The following is a 19,421-nucleotide window of genomic DNA, read 5'->3' on the forward strand; positions in this document are numbered from 1 at the left end:
TTTCCATGCACCCTGGCCAGAGCAAATTCTGAAAGGCTTTCTGGTGCCAAAGCAGTTGAATTACATTAAAAAATGGCTATATTTAGCTGTCCCTCCAGATTTCAGTTTCTGAGTATCATTTGGCTGCAGATGAAGGTGCAGAAGGACTCACAATCATGGGTCAAGTTATCGTAAATCAGCTGAGCCCCAGGAAATACCTGGCTGCACACTTTTAATTTGGCCAAACACGGGGTAGTATGGCTTAGTTTAGCCATCTTTCCCTGCAGGCGAAGCTACATTAAATTGCCTTACATTTTCCGTGGGCTAAAAGCATTCACACTGGAATTACCACGTCTCAGCTGAGAGACGGTAACTTATTAAACATTAGTATGCTGATGAATATTTTGAGCCCACAAGATTTCTGAGGCTTTGAAAAGAAATAATTTCTAAAGTATGCTACACAACTTCCACCTACACTGCTAGCTGTACATTTGCAAATGCTTTGTGGGCATAAGGTGCCATATTTGTAAAGCCAAGCAGACGTGGCACTTCAGCCCCTTGCTCTCCTCCCTCCTGCTCTCACGAATCATCATGCTATTGAAATAAGCAGGCTATTTGGCACAGTTGTAAGTGTGGTTACATAACAAAGCCAAAAAAAGCATCTCCCACAAATCCAAACCACAGATTAAGTCCAGTTTTAGAAGATAATATGTACATTAGTGACAATGAGAATTATGCCATAAGAAGGAACAACTCTCTGACTCCATTGCTCACAGTAATTATCTTTAAAGGCCAATATATAAATATTCAAAAATACAATAAAAAATGAGTATAGTCAGGATGGCATTTTCCATTCACCTCTTTTTTCCCATACCTACAAGCCAGCACTGGAGGTAAGCAAACTAGTTTGTACTGGGCATTCCTTTGCTAATTTAAGAGCCGCCTCTGAAAGCAGTACTAACAGCATTCTGTGTTTATATAGACAAAAAGATGATGGAAGAATGGAAAGGAAGAAAGGATGTAGGCTTCAGAACTGGTGTGTCTTGAACTTCTTCTGGAAGAGTCAAAAAAGTGCATTTATAGAGTCTTAAGAAGCCTTGCTGGCCTGGAATACCATTTGACTCCTTTCTGAGGCACACATATTTTAGAGCCAGATGCACAGCCACATTCATCTGCTCGTGGGTATTGAGTAACAAGTGTTTGGAGATTTTTGGTAGGTGAAACATAATTTTCTCACTTTATTTGGGAAATGCTTCTCATTAGTACCTTTTCCAGCAGTTTGAAGTGAGTCATAAAAGAACTGGTTGATTCTCAGATAAGCTGCCTACAAAGGGCTCCTGAAGCATGTATCCGCTGTGGAACTTGACAATCGGCTAGAGGTTCTTCACTGTTTATATTTGCTTTGTAACTTTGCATTATCGTCATTTATTACAAGAAAGGACAAGAATGAAAAATGAAAAGCTATGTGCTTTGTTAATGGGAACTAGAACAAGAACGACATGGTTTTGGCAAAACTTTAGTAGAACAGTAGTTAAGAGTACAATCAGTGAAAAGAACATGAACTTTCAGATGCTGTAAATTGTGATATTCACAGGCTTAATGAAGTGTCACACGTGTCTTGAGGTTCTGGCCCTATTATGTGTATTTATTTTTTAGTCTCAGTGGTTGATGTAGGAAAAAATGCGTAGCTACCATTTTCTGAAATACTTGATAGAACTGGAATTGATTATGAATGACGAGAAACAGAAGAGAGCTTCAGACACTCCAGAAATAGCATCACAGCTCTCATTTAAAAAAAAAAACCAACAAACCCAACCAAAAAAAAAACCCCAAAAACCAATCCCCCAACCCTCCAGCTAGGTTGAAGCATACGAAGCACAAGAACTTATTCCTTATTATTACACTAACAGCTGTCTTAGATATGTTGGCAGGTTGAGTGTTGGGTAGGGTAAGGACTAGCTAGTCTTGTCCAGGACAAAATTTCTGATGTTTCTTGAGTCTACAGAATTCTTTGTCTGTGAGAACAGTTCACAGAATGAACAAATAGAAAATAGAGGGTGGCTGCATAGCCATTTTAGACCAGAATATTCTACTGGACAGGAGACTGAGAGGAAAGTAACACCTCTAAGGTTTTCACTGAAAGTGGTCAAAGAGAGAAAGCTCACTGGCTGGAAAAGATACATGCCCTACAGATCTCGTGCATAGGACTGAACACTTAGGAGTGGCTGATGGAGTGAAACCAACATACCACTTTTCTGGTTTGATCAGGACATTATCAAGGCCAAGTTCCTCCTTTCACCGCTGCTGTCTTAGTGCTTTGGAGCTTTCTCACCAAACAGGTCTGCTTCTAAGAAGAACCTCCTCTCTGGAAAGTTCACTCACCTTAGGAGAACAGAAATACTCATTCCTTAATACCTTAATCAGCAGCCCAACAACGTGATCTTAATTTTCATCAACAGGTAAACTCCAAACTGCCCACACTGATAGGAAGTTCATCATGGTTCAGAAATGGCTCGAGACCAATGAATCAGACAGACAGAAATCACTCTTTAAAAAGTGTAGCACAATTACAACCAGAATAATTAGTTCACTACATAATTAAACTGCCTGGCTTGATGAGCTGTTTTAAGATGTTATAATCTGTGAAGAATCATCAATATACAGGACTGGTAAGATCAAGTAAACCCACAAAGGAAAAAAATGCTCCATCTTTCAACAGATACCATTACCTGTTTCATCACTTCTAGATGATCCCATCCCATATACATATGCCAAAGCTCAAGAAAAGTGGTAAAAAATTATAGCCATGAACTATGAAACAGTTCTGTGGCTTTCTGTATTGGTAACAGTGCAGAAGAAGTTCCCCTGCCAAAGATGGAAATATCCAGTGCCTCAGTCAGAGAGATTCACCTATCAAGCTTCTTGAAAAATAAGTAGTTTTTCCACTCCTCAGGAAGGAAACACTATCCCCTGAAGATCTCTGCAATTGCCATCTAATTTCTGGGCAAAAATATTAAAAACGCAGTAACCAGAAAGTGCCAATAGCATAAAACTGCCAGCTTTCGGGAGGCCTCGCAGTCAGGGTTCACATCAGGACACGGAATAGAGACTGTCTTTATTGCCACTCAGACTACTACTAACATAGAGAAAAGCCTGATGGGTCCATATAGAGCCACATGCAGGGCTGCAATAAGCCACGAAACGCTGGAGACAGAAAGAGGTGACTCTGCACTGTGGTACCTGCAATGTCTTGTTTGAAGCAGAACTCAGAAGGACATGTAATTTTATCTTCTCTCCAGGCCTTCACCTGCAGGGTCACACATGTTATCCTTTTTCTTTAATAGCTACACAAGATTGCTGGTGCATACTCCACGGTGGCAGAGACGTAGCTCCTAACACTGCAAGCACACTTACTCTCAACAGCTACAGTTATTACTAGTATTGAAAAGACAAAACACCTACAGGAACTCAGCTCTTTGATAAAGCATGGCTGGCTGGCTCAAGCTGAACGCAGGCAAGACTGAGTCAGTGTAGGTCAGACAGGGGAAAATGCTTTGAACTGCCTGAAAATACTCCCAAAACCTTCAGAGTTGAGCTATCACAGTCATGGGGTGAACTGGGGCATTGACTGACACCCTGCTAGGTGTACATGGCCAGAGAGCCCCTCTTCCCTCCTTTACTCTGCTGGAAAACTTGTTCCTTACTGTTTAGTGAAGATCAACCCATGCCTTGGTCAGATCCAAATTTAGGCAGCTCCATTTGCTGTAGCTAAAAAACTTTTAAGTATTAACAGACTTCCTCGGTCGTCTTTCTCATGGACTCAGACCAGTGTGTCAAGATGCCCTTCCAGAAGCTTTGGAAGCTGGTTTGAAAACTTGCTCCTAATTTCTAAAGCAGTCAATGGGCTAAACCCCAGAAACTAAAATGAATTCTGATCAAGAAGCCTTTGCAGCTGCTTTATCCTCTGGGACAACACAATCACAATGCAGCAAAGTCTTCTACCACATCATGGCCCTTGTCTCAAATAAACCCCAAACAACATTCCTGCCCTTCAAATAACTCTACACTAAGCACTTTTTTTTTTTTTTTTTTTAAAAAAGAGTATTGGCAATGTACCAGAAACAATGTGAAGTCTACTAGGCATTTAGCTAATTTTTAGATAGCATTTGGACATTGTGCTGATAGAGAGTGATACCAATCCCATAAATAGATAAGTTCAATACTGGGGAGAAATAAAAACAGGAACTATTTTTTGTGCTATTCTGGTGATACAGAACAGCTGGAATGGACCTTGAATGTGTCTCCATGATTTGACAACCTTGAATCTAAAGTGGCTTCTCCCCTTTTCCTTATGTTTTCTTTTAAACAGTCCCACAGCAGTTCTGAAGAGATACTCCTCTTGCATACTGTATACTAATCACCATTTGTGTGCTCCTCAGAATTAAGCACTGACTTCATTGCAAAGCAAGTCTTTAAAAAAAATGTGGAGGTGTGTGTGGGGGAAGTCATTTCCAAGTGACATTCCAAGCCCCTCCTTCTCCCTGGCTCCGAGGAGTAATTACTCAGCTGGAAAATGAAACAACGCTGCTATTTTAGTGTGGCTTAGGACCTTGGGCCTGGTTTCATGTTTCAGATTAATGCTTTCTGTGCCTTTTGGAAATTCAGAATAGCAGAAAAGCCACCCATCAGAGAGAGCTGCATCCTATAGATGCAAGGCATTCTGGAGACATGTATGACTTGCTGCCCCTTTCCTATTTTGCTGTGTCCCATTGAGACACATAGCTATTTTCCCTCCCACTTGAATGAACTTCTAACCTGCATCTACAAAGCCACATCTGTTCTTCCTGACCCTCTGTCCCTGGTCTCTGGTTCCTGTGTGATGAACACTTATTGTACTTTGTTGCAATACACTAATAAAGCAAAACAGACTAAACCAAACTGTTTAAAAATTAAGTACCAACATAAGCCACTTCAAGTCAACTGAAAAATCTAGTCTTACCATATCTTATGATCCTACCTAATTCTAGTCCTAGTAGGACATGGCTGGCTAGAATCCCAGATCTTTTAAAAAGTAGCTGAAATGCTTTCTTCAGCATATTCTTTACTATTTCAATACACAATGTGGAAGTGCTTCAGTTATGGTTCTACCATTTCTTACATTCCAGTGTGGTGGTCACTCCAAGAATATGGATGCACCAGGGCAGTGGTGAGATGCCACACAAGGGGAACTTCGACATAACCCATCAGTCTGAGGAATGAAGTGAAGCAAGATGGTCTGAGACCAAAGTTTGGAAACTGACAACGACTTCTAGATTGTGATAATAAAGTAAAGAATAAAGGCTTCCAAAAGCAACGTGATCAAGGAATTACCAACAGCTAAGGAAAAAATAATATTAGAACACTGACCCAGTAACTTGTCTTTCCAATATAATAACGAATCAGAATGAGATAAACTATGAACTCTGTGAATATCTATATCCTCATTTCCACACCCTTAAAGGATTATGGAAAGAAATGGATATCATTTTAATAGCATTCTATAATCTGTCTGCCCCTTTATTTGTATATTCTAGAAATGGTTTAACATTTAATATGGGAATTGCCAGATCCACTCCAGACACGAGGTGCATTTAGACCAGAATACTTCCATTTAAGTGTCCAGCAGGGAATGTTTCAGCAAAGGGCACAAGAAGCCTCACCAAAAAAAAAAAAAGCCAGACGTGGTACACTTTGTAGCCTTACTTCCTACCTCAGCTGTTCATACACTCTCTTCTTCATCACTTAATAAAAGACAAAGGTCCTTTTAAAAAGTCTGCATGCTCTTCAATGCACCAACAATAACTATCCATACCGCTATAAATTCTTTCAGCAAAAGTAAGACAGTTTATTAATAAAGCATGAGAAGAATGAATTCCCAAAGCTGTGGGTAGGACATTCACCTATAAATCCCACATACATGGTTGCCAGCAGTAACAGTTCATAGCAACTAGACTGTGCAGCATCAGATCCCACCGCCTGCCCTCTGCTGAGAATATTACTGACCAGGTGATTGTCTCTGTCAAGTCTGTGAATGTTTTCAACAGTGCAAAAGCAGACACACAAACACACCTCAGGTCTACCGTATGTGTAGAACAAATACCTGGTTGAGTCTGTAAAGTTCAGATCTCTTAAAAATTCTGGCAACACACATTTTACTTCTGCTTCACTAAGGTAAGCATATATTTTATAGGGAAAGTACAAAAGTGAAATCTCACTACTTCAAATAATTCCTTCATACTTCAAGAATTCTAATAATTCAAAATGATTCATTGATCTCTAACAGGCTGCCCAGAGATGATCACAGAGACTCCTACAAAGCTTTGCATACTGCCACATTCTTCCTCCTGGTGACAAGATACCCTGAGGTGGAAATTGCCATCCCGTAGCTCCTTAACAGCGAACAGAAATCAGTCTCCAAAAAAAAAACGATCCATCTCTTTTCCTTATGAAAAGCCACGATAACTCACTCACAGCGATAACAGGAGTAGTTCACCACGCAAGTACATAAACACCTCCCTGTTCTTTTTGATGTCTCGCATCCAAATTACTCTTTCAAATCCCCCAAATAATTCAGCCCTATCTGGCAGCAGTCATAAGAGAAAGTGAAAAGCTGTGCTTCCTCAGGTGAGCTTTAATTTTTCCTCCACAGGTGCCACAAGGGTCATCCTGTTGTTTGAATGACATAGGACACCATTGCCACCAAAGTGGTGTCATCACTTCCTCCTATGTGTTGCTGACTCTCCACAGGTACTGCATAGAAACTTGCTTCAGTCGCAGCTGTCTTGCAAGAACTTCATCAGAAACTTCTTCTGACAACACTGAACTCGGGGTTTAGCCTTCATTCAGTGAAAAAACTCGAGAAATATTATTACACTCTGTTTACCTCCATGAAATGGAAGGACTTTGAACTTTATTGTATTTCCTGAAGTCTTCTGGGACCTACCAGAAATTGATGCTGCAGGGAGTTTTCCAAGAACTATGAACCAGGTTTCTAGAGAATAATGCAACAGAGTGGCAAAGTGACTGGCGCAGGGACATAAAGTACAGGGACAGCTGAATAAAGATGGTTGTTGTTCGCTGTTGTTCCTTGTACTAATAGTGGGTGTTTGTATCTCTAGCCAAAGCCACAACAGTTAATAGATTCCTTTTTCAACACAAATAAGTTCACTTAGGGAGAGAATATATAAATATTTTCTATCAAGCATGGAACTTTACTCCAGAAAAAAATTACTTCCTTCCTTGAAGCCATTAGAGATTTCATGAGATTTTCCAGTCCCATGCTCTAGCCTAGCAAGCTAAGAAACACACAAACCCTTAGAACAAATAAAACAAGAGGAATCAAGTTACATAATTATTTAAAAAAAAAACACTGAAATAAAAGTTGAGAGTATTAGGGACAATTTCATAATAACTTGGTCAGTTAACCATAGCTTTTGACTCAACACCTTTTATTTCTTATTTTCTCTGTTTGCCAGCAAAATGATTTTTATTCAAGATTAGTGAAATTGGAGACAATATGAAAATGAAGGAAATAAATAAATCCTGATCTTCAGTTTCTGGATGATGGGACAACACTCTAAACACTTCCTGTTTGGGCCCTGCATGCCCAAATTGTTTCTCAGGCATTTTGGCTGACATAGGTGAATGAAACAGTCTGAAGAATTCAAGCCTGACATTTTCTAACACCAACCAAGCATTACAGCCACTAGAAGTCTGGATCCTAAAAAGTGAGCTTCATCCAAAACAAGTTTAGGGATTGAAAAAAAAAAATAAACTATTGAAACTTTTCACAGAAATTTTTAAAACAAAATCCAGTAAAAGATTTCAAATTGAAATGTTGTTATTGCTGGTTTTTGCTCATTTCACCCTGCTATGGAATGTAACAAGTTTAGTAGTCATGGGGATGTTCCTTCCTTTATTATTTTCATATTTATTGTTTCACTTACTCAGCAAACTTCCTTCCAATTGAGAAACTTAGGGAGCAACAAAGCACCATGACTGTGGTGCCCTTAGGAGTCATGAAGTTACAGAGCAGGAAATAAGCTCTTTGTACATAGAGATAACTGGACATTATAAAATTTTGTGGCACTCTTTCTTAAAAGGAAGAAAAGATTAGGAATTAAGAATATAAAACTAACTGCCCCTTATTTTTAAATTCAAATCCATTTCATGGAATTGCGACAGCATTCTAATATTTAATTAGCTTTCTATTTTTTCACCTGCTGTATTCACTGCTCTATCAGAGCTTGTGTGCATGCATTTTTCTTGCACAGCACTTACAAGAACTTGGACACAGTGGCTGAAGACATTTGAGGACCAGGACAGATTTTACTTTTTAAAAGTGGTAGAAGCTAGGACAGCATTATCTACCAGAGCAAGGCCCATTCAACTGTGGAACTGACAGATTTCCAATGTGTTGGGGTAATTCCCTGATTAATTTCCTAACAATTTCTTTGTCTGCTTTTCCCCCATATTTGTGTCACTTCTTTTGTCTGTCACCTGTATGTCCTTCCCCTTTTTTCTGCCTTTTCTTTGTCTTTCCTCACCATATCTTTGGTCTCAGATAGGTATTCCTCTCTTTATCAGTGTACTTCCCTCAAAACACAAGGGACTTTAGTGGTGCCAGCATTAGTTATCTATGTTTAAAACATCTACAGAAAAACAAAAAAAATAGTTTCTTTCTTTGTGCTGATTTTGAAATGCAAAATATTCCTCCCAAGCAACACAGCCCAAGGTCTCAGTACTACCACTGTTTCATATCCATCTCCATTCCTTGCTGCAGGAATTCTACCTAAAAATTTATTAATCCCTTGTTTGTGTCTTCCTATTTCTTTCCAAAAAAGGAAATAACCTATTTCAAGAGACCAAAGATTCCTCACCGCCCAGGAGTCATGACAAATTCAGCCCTGGGGAGGAGCGGTGGCTCCATGTTAGCCAAAGTATACACTGAAATGCTGTTCTGGTGCTTATGGTTTCCAAAGAAGTGTCATGTGGCAAAGATGTCACTTGGTACTCGATAGTTTAATCAAACCCTCAGGGGCAGCAGACATTAATTATCTTGTAATCCAAAAGCATTATTCCCTTCCCAAAGTGACATCATTTCAGTATGACAAATGCATCTCCTTTCACTTTTCTGACTGGAAAGCTAATGCCAAATAATTCATCAAAGGTATCATTTTTTCTTTAATAGCATTGTTGCTTAGGTGGAAAATATTGCACAAACAAAGAACATCACCATGAGCACGGAGGCAAAAGTCAGGCCACTGAAATAGATGGAAGCCTCCCCCATCGTGCCGTCTTTTCCTTAGTGGTTGTTAAGCAGCAGGTTATCCTCAATTCCTACTTATCTGTTGGAAACTAACCTTGGCATTGGGATCTCTTTACCTGCTTACAGATGCTTACCTCTCTGTGAGGAGACTTCAGATGCCGAGTGCTTGATGTTCTCCTTGGGTTTCTATTTAAAAGTGCTCTGCTGAGGCGTAACCTTACTCCAGTTTGCAGGGAGACTTTAATTCAAGTGGGCATAAACATCTTGATTACAGTCAGAAGGCCAGGCTGGTGCTGAGGTTTTGCACTCCCTGTTAACAAATGGTTTTGTTTACTGCCTGGCCAGATGATAATTTTTCTCTGGCTACACTCAAGAGACATCAGCATTTCTAAAGCATCCCCAGCTATCCAGGAAAAAAACTAGACTCTAGCAGTCACCCTCTTCTGGCAGAAACATTAAAATCTGGTATTGATTGAGTTTCAGGTTTATGACTTGGAGGAGGGCTGCAGGGGCAATTTGGGCATGGACCCGGCAGGTGGTTCATCCTCAGGCCCATGGCCCGCAGGGTGCTGCTGGCGCTGTGAACACAGAGCGGCCATCAGGGCCCTGCCATCCCCCCTCAGGGCTCCCTCACCCTGCCCAGGAACTCATTTCAGCCCCTCTGGTGCCACCAGCGGGGCCAGTCTCCAGTTCCCCACAGCCCTGCCTGGCCATGGGCGCCATGTTGTGTGCCCGGAGCTGCTGCCGCCCGCTCCTGGCTGGCCCGGTGGGACAGACCCCATCTGCGAGGCCCGGCAGCCGTAAGCAGTACCACACTCAGCAGTATCCAAAAGACGGGGCTCTTGCCAGCAGCCCGTAAGGCAACAAAAGCACCCTGGCACCATTTTAGCTGAGGAAAACAGAAATTGCTCTTGGAGCTGCTGTAAAGCGGCGACAGCTACCAGCGTGGCTTTCATTTATTTCTGTGAATGCCCTCACGTGCAGCAATTGCTATGCAAGTGGTACGCTTCATTGCGGACAGCTCAGTTTTTGCTAGTAGCTGGAAATGTGTTGGATGTTAAGAATGATTTCAGGGCGGCTGGTGAGTTATGGTTTGCTGGAAAAGGCCATTCCGGTGGTCGCGGCCCACTGCGCCTGGGCCACCACCCCCACACGAGATCGGCAGGTGTCATCCCAGCAGAGACCCTGCCGTGAAGGGTCGATTTGGGAATAATGCCTCTTGGGACAACTGCCCCTTGGACACATAGCAGCAACTGTGAGAAAGCACTCGACTCCCAAGAGCAACACAAAGCTGTCACACACACTCCTCTGGCCCCTTAGCAAGCACACGGGTGTTTAAAGCAGGTGCAAGGGTGGGCTTAGATGGTGTTGAGAGATGGCGGGGCGTGGAGCGGGCAGGCGCAAGAGAGAGAGGCGGCACCCGCTCGCTCCTAAGGAGCGCTGCAGCTTCTGGCAGGGGCGCGCAGGCTCCACGCAGTTCCTCGGCGGGATGCTGGGGAAGAAGAAACGAAGCGTGAGACGGAGGAAGCAGACAGAGAGAGACTCTTAGTCATAAAGCTAGCAAGGGGTAAATGAAAGCAGGGTGGAAATGACAGATTTTTGTCTTGACGTACAAACACAGGGATTTCCCTCTTTCAGATGGAAGTGAGAGCTTGGCCATGCGTGGCCAGGTATTGGCATAGAGTTTCGTATCCTCCAGATTCACCCCCTCATATGAGCATGTTTTGTACCACAGACCTGTGCTGCTCTCTGGCACATTGGCTTTTCTCCACACAGCTGGCAGATAATGTAATACCATGGGTGCCACTTACTTCCTCACTGTTTTAGTCCCGTGCCTTGCAGAGTGATGGTACAGAGCCACAGAAAGGAGAACGGACAAACACCATGAATCAGAGCCTTCTCCAGCAATTCTGCTCTGCGTGTCAGCTTGGAAGGGTCAGGAGAGGATTTCCTCTCCTGCAGGGTGCCATTTTCTCCTCATCCGTATCTGTAGGTTTGTCTCGTTACAATCCTATCATCTCACACCCTGCAGTTTTACCGTCACTTGTGCCTTATTGTTCAATATTGTAAACATGATCTTGCTCTCTTGACCAGCACACATGACTTCATTTAGCTCTACTGGACTTCTAATTCAAGCTTGTGCCATCTGTGGCATAAACAGGCTACTTCCATGTGCTACTTCATTGCACACTAATAGTCCTCTGCCTAGGAAGCCACTACACTGACTCACACAGGGTTTATTTACAAGGTACATTGCAGACAGATGTTTTGGCACTCCAGGGAGGCTGGCAGCTGTGTAGCCATGTTAGAGAAGTGTTAAGCCACAGCTGCAGGTTTATGAGTTGGGCTCTGCACCTTGCTAACTACAGCCACAGCGCAGAGCACAAGTAGAGGGAGCTCCTATCTGCTGGTGAGTGACCACATAGTTATAGACACAGGTATAAGGAAGCGAAGAATAAAAAGAAAAGCTGCATACAAAAATTTGCTGAAATAAAGAAGTCTGATGTGTTTTACTTTTTGGAAGAGTACAAAGTTCAAAGACGGCAGCTTTACATTTATGAAATCCAGCAATGAGGAAGTAAACATGTATCAACATAATAAGGTTATTAATCATAGCTGGATCAAAGGTCCTGTTTAAAATGAACAGGATAAGGTAATAAAGACTATCTGTGGAAAGTGAAACACAATACAAAAGCAATCAAATGGGTTATCAAAATAATTGATTTTTGGATAACAGCTTGATCTGCATTAGTGGGGGGGGAAGTGGTTTTTGACAGTAGCACATGTAGGTCAAAGGTTTATTCTCTGTTTTATGAGATTGAGTCAAAATATGCACAACAAGCCTCAGATACATAGAAAAATCCAGTGTCAGAGGATCCCAGGGCAAGGTATCCTCTGAGCCCTCCTTCCTGACGACTACCATGCTAAGTCCTCAGACCACCACTGATGGTTCATCTTCCCCCGCCTTTCTTCCCTCTCCTGCTTCCCAGCATTTGTTGCTGTCATTACTGATTAGGATATGTTTAATGTTCAGGTGACCTATGTTCATGGCTGGAAGCCACCTCCTGCCCACCCTCAGCTAAGATGGAATACTTTACAACAGAGGAAAAGTGTGCATGTATCATTTGGACTATAAGGTTTACCCCTCCAGAGATGTTTCAAGGTCAGCTATTTTACTTTACCCTAAACTTGAACAGAAGCATTTAGATCCAGACCTACCTCATTCCATCTTAGGAAATAAAAGAACAAAGGGATAGGATAACAGAAAACTAACGTGTGCACCATCTTACCTGTACTTGGCACCACCGTAAGACTGAACTAGTCCTAAACTTTTCAAGTCCCTCATCACCTAGAAGAGGAAGTGCAGTCTGCTTTCCTTCCACGTCCTAACTCTGCCTTGTAGCTTCAAGGCTGATCCTTTTAAAACTTAAAGTCCTTTTCTCCTAATTTTCTTCCCCAGAGTCTCCTTCCCCTTGCATGCTCACCTGTAATGCACATCAGGAAGTGGTGGTAAGCCCACAAGTCTCAGTACTTGAATTGCTAGCCAGGCATCAGCGAGTATCTGCCTACACACAACTACACGTCTGCAGGAAGGAAGGGGTAAAACCATCTTAGACTGAAATCACCACCTGCCCAGCTGTAGCTCACAGTGTGGTATAAGTAAAAAGGCAAAAGTTACACATAACGTGCCAAAAAGAGTCTCTGTCTTACCACTTAGTCGTACGTGGCAACTAAGGGAACCCATACATGGTAAAAAATCAGTTTAATGCAGGAAGCCTCTTATGTGACAAGGAAGCTATAATATAATGTACTGTTTTTACATTTTCCTACATACTTGAATGATATGCATCTGGAATGGTTCCACATTTTCAGTGTATAAAATCTAATTTTATGTTTACTATTCAACAGAAGCCAAATTAATTCAGTGTCCTGCATCAACAACATACTTTGACAATCCAATTATGTATTTAATACTAGCCCAGAGAACATGAGCTCTGACCAGTCCGGTGTCCTCTCAGCCGCCACTGAAGTCCACAGTCTCGTTCAGTCTTGGATTAGACTTGAAGAACTGCACGTAGTAAAATGGTGCATGCAGAAAGAGGGCAGGAGAGCTGCAGCCTGCACACCAGACTGTGTTGTGAGAGTAGCTGAGGACTTTGCAACCACAGTGTCAAAATGCCCTGAAGGTGTTACAAAGCAATACCGTGTTAAATAAGGCTGCTAAATTGGTTTCATCCATTTTGACAGTCTTAGCTCTCCACAAATAGAAGGAGAGGTAAAAGCATCGTAGGCACGGAACAGATCTCTAGGCACAGAACAGATCTCTAGGCACCATCCAACCTATTTGCCCAGCTTATTACCACTTCTAGTTTTTAACACAGGCTTGGAAATTTACATCATTCCTCTCTTCTTTGCTGTATTTGACAATTTTAATCCCGCCTCAATTTGGTTATTTGCCATAGATATGTTTTGGACTCCTATCCTCTTAAAAGCAAAATAAAACAACAAATCACATATCCTACGTATTGTTCAGTCCCTCCTGGGGTCAGTCAGTCTCACAAAGCAAGCTATTGCACAGGGAGGACTACACGATGTGCAGACTCCATCTGCCCCTGAAGTGTGCGTGCAGCATCGGGCCAGCAGCGTGCTGAGCTGCGGCTCCGTTCCACGGAAACACTTTCCACGTTTATTGTTCTTGATTAGAAAAACATTCCAAATTTTAGGATTGACATTTAAGACTGAATAAAGTTCCAGTTTGGTTTTATCAGTGCAAACTTTAAAATAGATTGTATCTTAGCCTTTGTTACTATATTTCTTTTATGAGTGTGAGTGGGAAGAGCATTAAGGAAAGCCATAAATCAGATGCATACTTCTGGTGAGTGCAGGAAATCCTTTAACCTTTATGTTTCATAGAAATAGGAATAAATGCGGATTTATTCATATTGTCTACATTTTCTGAAACATCACCCGAGGAGGCATTTCCAGAAGCAAAATGATCAGAAGAAGAAAGCAAAGACAACAAAAAAATAATCCCCCCAAAACATAGTGGTGCCTAAAGCATCAATTAAAAGCCATTGCCTCCTACTCATATAAGGCAGAACAGACAAGAAAACCCCTGCATCTTTTTTTTTTTCCCCTTTTGTTTTTTTTTGGGTTGGGGGTGGGGGATAAAGAAACACCATGGTACTCAGACTTGAGACAATTCTCTTAACACCGATAGCGTGCAAGCATGTCCATTGGAAAATAATCTGCCCTTAGCGACTAACTCCCAGCAGAAGACTTGGCTACTTGCCAAAATGTAAATATCCCTTCATGTATGCAGGAAATAATTTTCAGCAAGCCCGGAGCTGGTCTAGCAGGATGGGAGATTCTGAGCAGCGCACCATCCATATATTCTTATTGGAATGGGTTAAAAGGCCCTCGCAGCAGAATGTTATGGATGACACCAGCGAGAATTTAAGCATGCAGCATAATGGTAAAGCAATTAATAAGAGCAGTTGCTAACAGTTGCACAATGGAGGAGTGTTTTAAAATTCCTGTGCTCTTTAACAATAATGTGGAGAGACACTGTGAAGGGGGGGGTGGAGGGGGGAAGAAAAAAGAAAAAGTCTGGCATGGAAGGTACATTCCTTCAGTTCCTCTCAAAAGTTTGAAAAACCTCTGGATAGGAAAATACTATTGAGCAGCCAATTCTTTCCACATTTGGCTAAGCCCAATGCCCAAAATACACAGAACACTACTTCACTTTGAAAGGATTGCAATACTCCTATCTGAGTCATCTGAAAGCAAATAAAATGAGACCTAAACAAATAAACCTAATTGTGCATGGAAACAAATCCAGCTCTCCAGCTTGGCCATGGCTTTGCTTTTGTTAGTTTAAAGCCTGCATATGCAGTTTTAGTGGCATCAGGAGTTATACAAATATTGACAACAAATTGCCAAATGTTGTTTTTTTCCCCTCAGTGCACAGTGTGAAGAAGCTGGGGGAATGCTTCTAGGAACCTTCCCCAGTGCACCGAACCAAATCACAGCTTGATGGGATTCACTCCAGCCTCTTCTCTGAAGGGTAGACACTAATGAGATTGAGCTTGTTGATTGTTATCATCGAAGACTTTTATTTTTCATTCGTGAACTCTGTGGAACACAAATCCAGGCTTTCGAAACGTAGCTCAAATGTTTGCACCATAGCCAGGGCATTGTCACATGCTCTGTCCTCCACCGCCTGATTTGTTGCTAGTTTGTGTCATCCTTAACCTGCTTCTGGTGGTTCGGCCAGGAGAGAAACAAATAACCATGACAAGTGAGAAAATCAAGCTGCTCTCTGATATCCTTCCTTTAAAATGCTATTGCCACTTGCTGGTTGTGGAGAAGGGGCAGTCGCCCTGAGACAGAAGTCACTCATGAAATCCTGCTGTCATCTCTCAAAGGTAGATTTCGTTTGAGTTGGTCCAAATCCTTAGCAGCTCCCAAGGAGAAATCAGAATATGTCAAATTTTGATCTGTCGCAAGCCAAAATTAGCAAAAATATTATTTACATCTGACTTTTAAATGAAGTCCAGATTTCCTCTCACACAAAGCCAATGAAACAACACGTTTTCTTCTTTTTTGCCTCACGTTCACAAAACACCTACAACTTTTATTATTCTAGCTGGCTGGATAACAAGATTTCCATTTTGCAAAAATATAAACTTTTAATCCTGGGTTAAAAAAAATAGAGAAGGAAGATTTTTAGAATTGAATGAAGACCCTGAGAGTTTTCACACAAAGAAACCACAGAATTCAGACTCATGCACCAGCCTCAAAAGCCCAACAGTTAAGACACTTATCTACAATACTGGAGAGATTAATTCATATTCCTATTTTTTCTAATTCATCCTGAGAACTTAGAACTTGTTGTTACACATCTCAGAGATCGCCCAATGACCAGGTTATTGAACACCCTGCAATGAACTTATCTTTCTTTGCCTTTTTTTTTTTTTTTTTAAATTGGAAATAGCATGCTACATATTAGAAACTCCCCTAAAAGTTTCATCACAAGTACTGAATTTCCATGAAAAGTTTTAGGTTTTAGTTTTAACATCTCCGGCAAAGAAGTTCTTGACTAATTGCACATCTCTTAGCTTTCACTATTATAACATCCACTCTTCAGTTATAGCATTATATACTCAGTATATTCAGGAAGACATTGATGCAGTAGCATCTACATAGGCTTTCTATATCGCATTTCTTACCATGGTGCAAGTGCCCCTAAGCACTTGCACAGTAACGAGTGAATCATTAAATCGGTGGAAGGAAGGCATAGTGGAAAGGCATGAGAACTGGTGGGTTTTGTGAGAAAGCGGAGGAAAAAAGATCCTCTCTATTTCACTAACTCTGGACCTTCATAAAAAAACCCAACACAATGCTTGGGACTGTTCGTGCTGTGAGCAAACACTGAAATATGACAAGGCATCAAGGCATGTTGCGTTACGTGATATTCAGGCAGCTGCTGTGATGGCAGTTTCAATCCACCAACTGGTGCAACGAAACAAATCTGAAATGTAAAAGCTAGATTTCCACCAAAATATTTCATTAGTATTACATGCATGCAAGTCAGGGAACTCAGACTACTAATCCCCACAGCTACCCTAAGTCAGCCCTGGAGGACAAAGCACCAACGCAGCTGCACAGATAGGGTCTCAGAAGGTATTCTAGGTTTCAGTTTGCTGACTGGAGCGTGCAAAATTTCTCTAACAATGTTTTGTTAGTGTATTTTCTTTGAAAATTGTTGAAGGGGGAAAATACCCGTTGCTTTTCTGTGGAATGCAAGTATGAAATGACTGCACACGAACATACGAAGAGAGCCAGATATAGCCAAATTTGTATGAACACCTACTAGTGGAAAGTCCCACCCTGTGCAACAGACCTCAGCAACACGCTTTAGGTCAGAGGAGAAGAGAGCTGAATCTTCTTCTGCCCTTCATTGCAATTTGGACAACAACGAACTTAGTGTGTACCACCCTTGAAAGCCGGCCTGTGCTAGAAACAGTCCCGTCCCTCTCCAAAGTCCCACCAGCCGGTCTGTCAGCACAGGGTTGCCATAAGCCCTCACAAGAGGTGCAGACTCGTTGGCACACAGCACCAGAGCCTTGCTTGTCCCATCTCAGATGAAATACCCTGCAGGTCCCACACCGTGGGGGAGAGAGAATGACCTATCACCAGAAATCACCACCAAGGCAGAAGAATGACACACTTCCTAGTGAAATAAGAGAAAGCAGGAGGGCAGGTTTTGTCTGATTTAGCAAAGCACTTTCTCTTCATGGAGAGATCCATACAAGTGGCTTTCAAATTTCCTGAGATGAAAGCAACAGGGAATAAGGAGAAGTAGAAAGGAAAACAGCATCTGAAGCTGTCCATGAAGTAGGGCAATATATGTCTGGATAACAAATTACTGGATGTAAAGGGCACCTCACCAGCCTGTGCTCTCCCCACCTCTTCTGTCTGTCTCTCTTTTTCTCACATACTCGCCCACTCTTCCTTGGGCTGGGCACCTTCTTGAGCACTGAGGCAAGTCAATTAAAACCAAATAAAAACTATAAATATCACACATAGGAAGGAGACTGCCCTCCCAGTGCTGACAGCTGCTACTGCCAACATGAACCGCGCAGGGACACTGCGTGTCATCCCTTCTGACCCTGCCTCACCCGACAGCTCCCAAGATGTGGAGATGTCAGTCTCCCACTGCAGCATACAAACTCCCCCTGAGCATGACAAGGCAAACTGTCATTTTCCACCCTAGCTGCCATTGTGGGTGGTCACGTTGGTGTCTGCCCGCATTTACACGGTACTGGACGCTGTGGAGTGTGCAAACTGTTCCATATGGCAATGCAGAGGGAAAACGTCCCATGCAGAGAACACCACGCTAGTAATACATTAGGAAGCTGCATTTAGCAATCATGTTACCGTATAGAGCCCCTGGTCTGTATTCAACTTGGGACATCTGAATTATTATAAGGATAAATGAGTTTATGAAAAGAAAGAGTAGCTACTAGCAAGTCCGTGCACTTTATCTCAAGGTTTCACCGGTCACCCTTCTGCTTGGTATTTGCCACATATTTAATTGTTTCTTACAATCTTCATAGTTCTGTTTAAATAGCTTTTACTCCTTCCTCTTAACATTCTAGGCCACCTACTTGCTTAATATCTGATCTTCTTATACTAATTATTTGACTGCTATTTCTGAGACACTTTGTGGAGTTATTTACCTTGCTGAAGTGACATAATTCTTCCCCCCTCATCCGCCCCCTGTCTGTCTGGTTTCCCCCCCCAGTCTGGCTGAATTGACAAACTCTCTCCCCAAGCCAATTTTTTTTTTTTTTTTTTTTTTTTTTTTTTTTTTTTATTAACACAAGGTATTTTTATACCATCACCTCTTCCCTGCCTCTCCCCCGCCTACCCACCACAAACATATGCTGTGGTGGGAGGACATTCTGGTTTCACATCATTTGCAATGTTAAAGTGACAAATTTCCCCTCCTTCAAGTCTTTTTTTTTTTTTTTTCTTCAAGATCTGGTTTGTAAAATGCAAATGGCAAAGGGCTAGTTTCTCTTTGCCTTTTTTACCCTGTGCATGGAGGGGTCCTTCTTTGCTTAGAAGAAATCAGTGGAAGAGAAAGCAAAAACCGCTTGATTTATGTTATTTGAAAGCTATTTATACTATAAAAAGATTCAAAAGTATACAGAAAGAATATCATCTAGGTTTATAGATTCCTTTTATTCATCCCAAGGAAGACGGGAACAATGAAGATTTCCAAGAAAATAGGCAAATGTAAACACCCTACTGACTTCATTAGTCTATCACAGTCTGTTTTTCCTTGTATTAAAATGCACATGCAGTCACATTCACACAGTAAAAACAACCTCAAGTGCTCTAAGCATCAGGCTTGGAACCATGAAAAACATGACTGTGGCCATCATCATACCCAATTAGGGGTACGTGTACTCAGCAGTGATCCTGGTGTGGTGGAGAAATGCCTAAGCCAGCTTTAAATTAGGAAGGAACAATCTAGTTAAAACAGCACAGAGCCCAAACTGGGCTCAGCCACTCTAAATATTTACCCTGCTGTGAGCTAGGGGTTGCAAGGGCATGCATACTA

At 41.8% G+C, this 19,421-nt stretch overlaps 1 protein-coding gene across 5 annotated transcripts in view; it reads right to left on the minus strand.

The window, feature by feature from the left end:
• The window catches only part of RBPJ (recombination signal binding protein for immunoglobulin kappa J region), a 158,954-nt gene that overhangs the window by 126,145 nt on the left and 13,388 nt on the right, over positions 1-19,421 (minus strand). For 2 of the 5 annotated variants that reach the window (XM_054202030.1, XM_054202029.1), the window contains exon 3: positions 9,421-9,596. The exons of the other annotated variants lie outside the window; for them this stretch is intronic. The gene's annotated coding sequence lies outside the window, so the exon portion shown is untranslated. The remainder of the gene's footprint in view (positions 1-9,420; positions 9,597-19,421) is intronic. 5 annotated transcript variants of the gene reach the window in all.

This window comes from Rissa tridactyla, chromosome 5, assembly GCF_028500815.1.
Source record: "Rissa tridactyla isolate bRisTri1 chromosome 5, bRisTri1.patW.cur.20221130, whole genome shotgun sequence".
Lineage (NCBI taxonomy): Eukaryota > Metazoa > Chordata > Aves > Charadriiformes > Laridae > Rissa > Rissa tridactyla.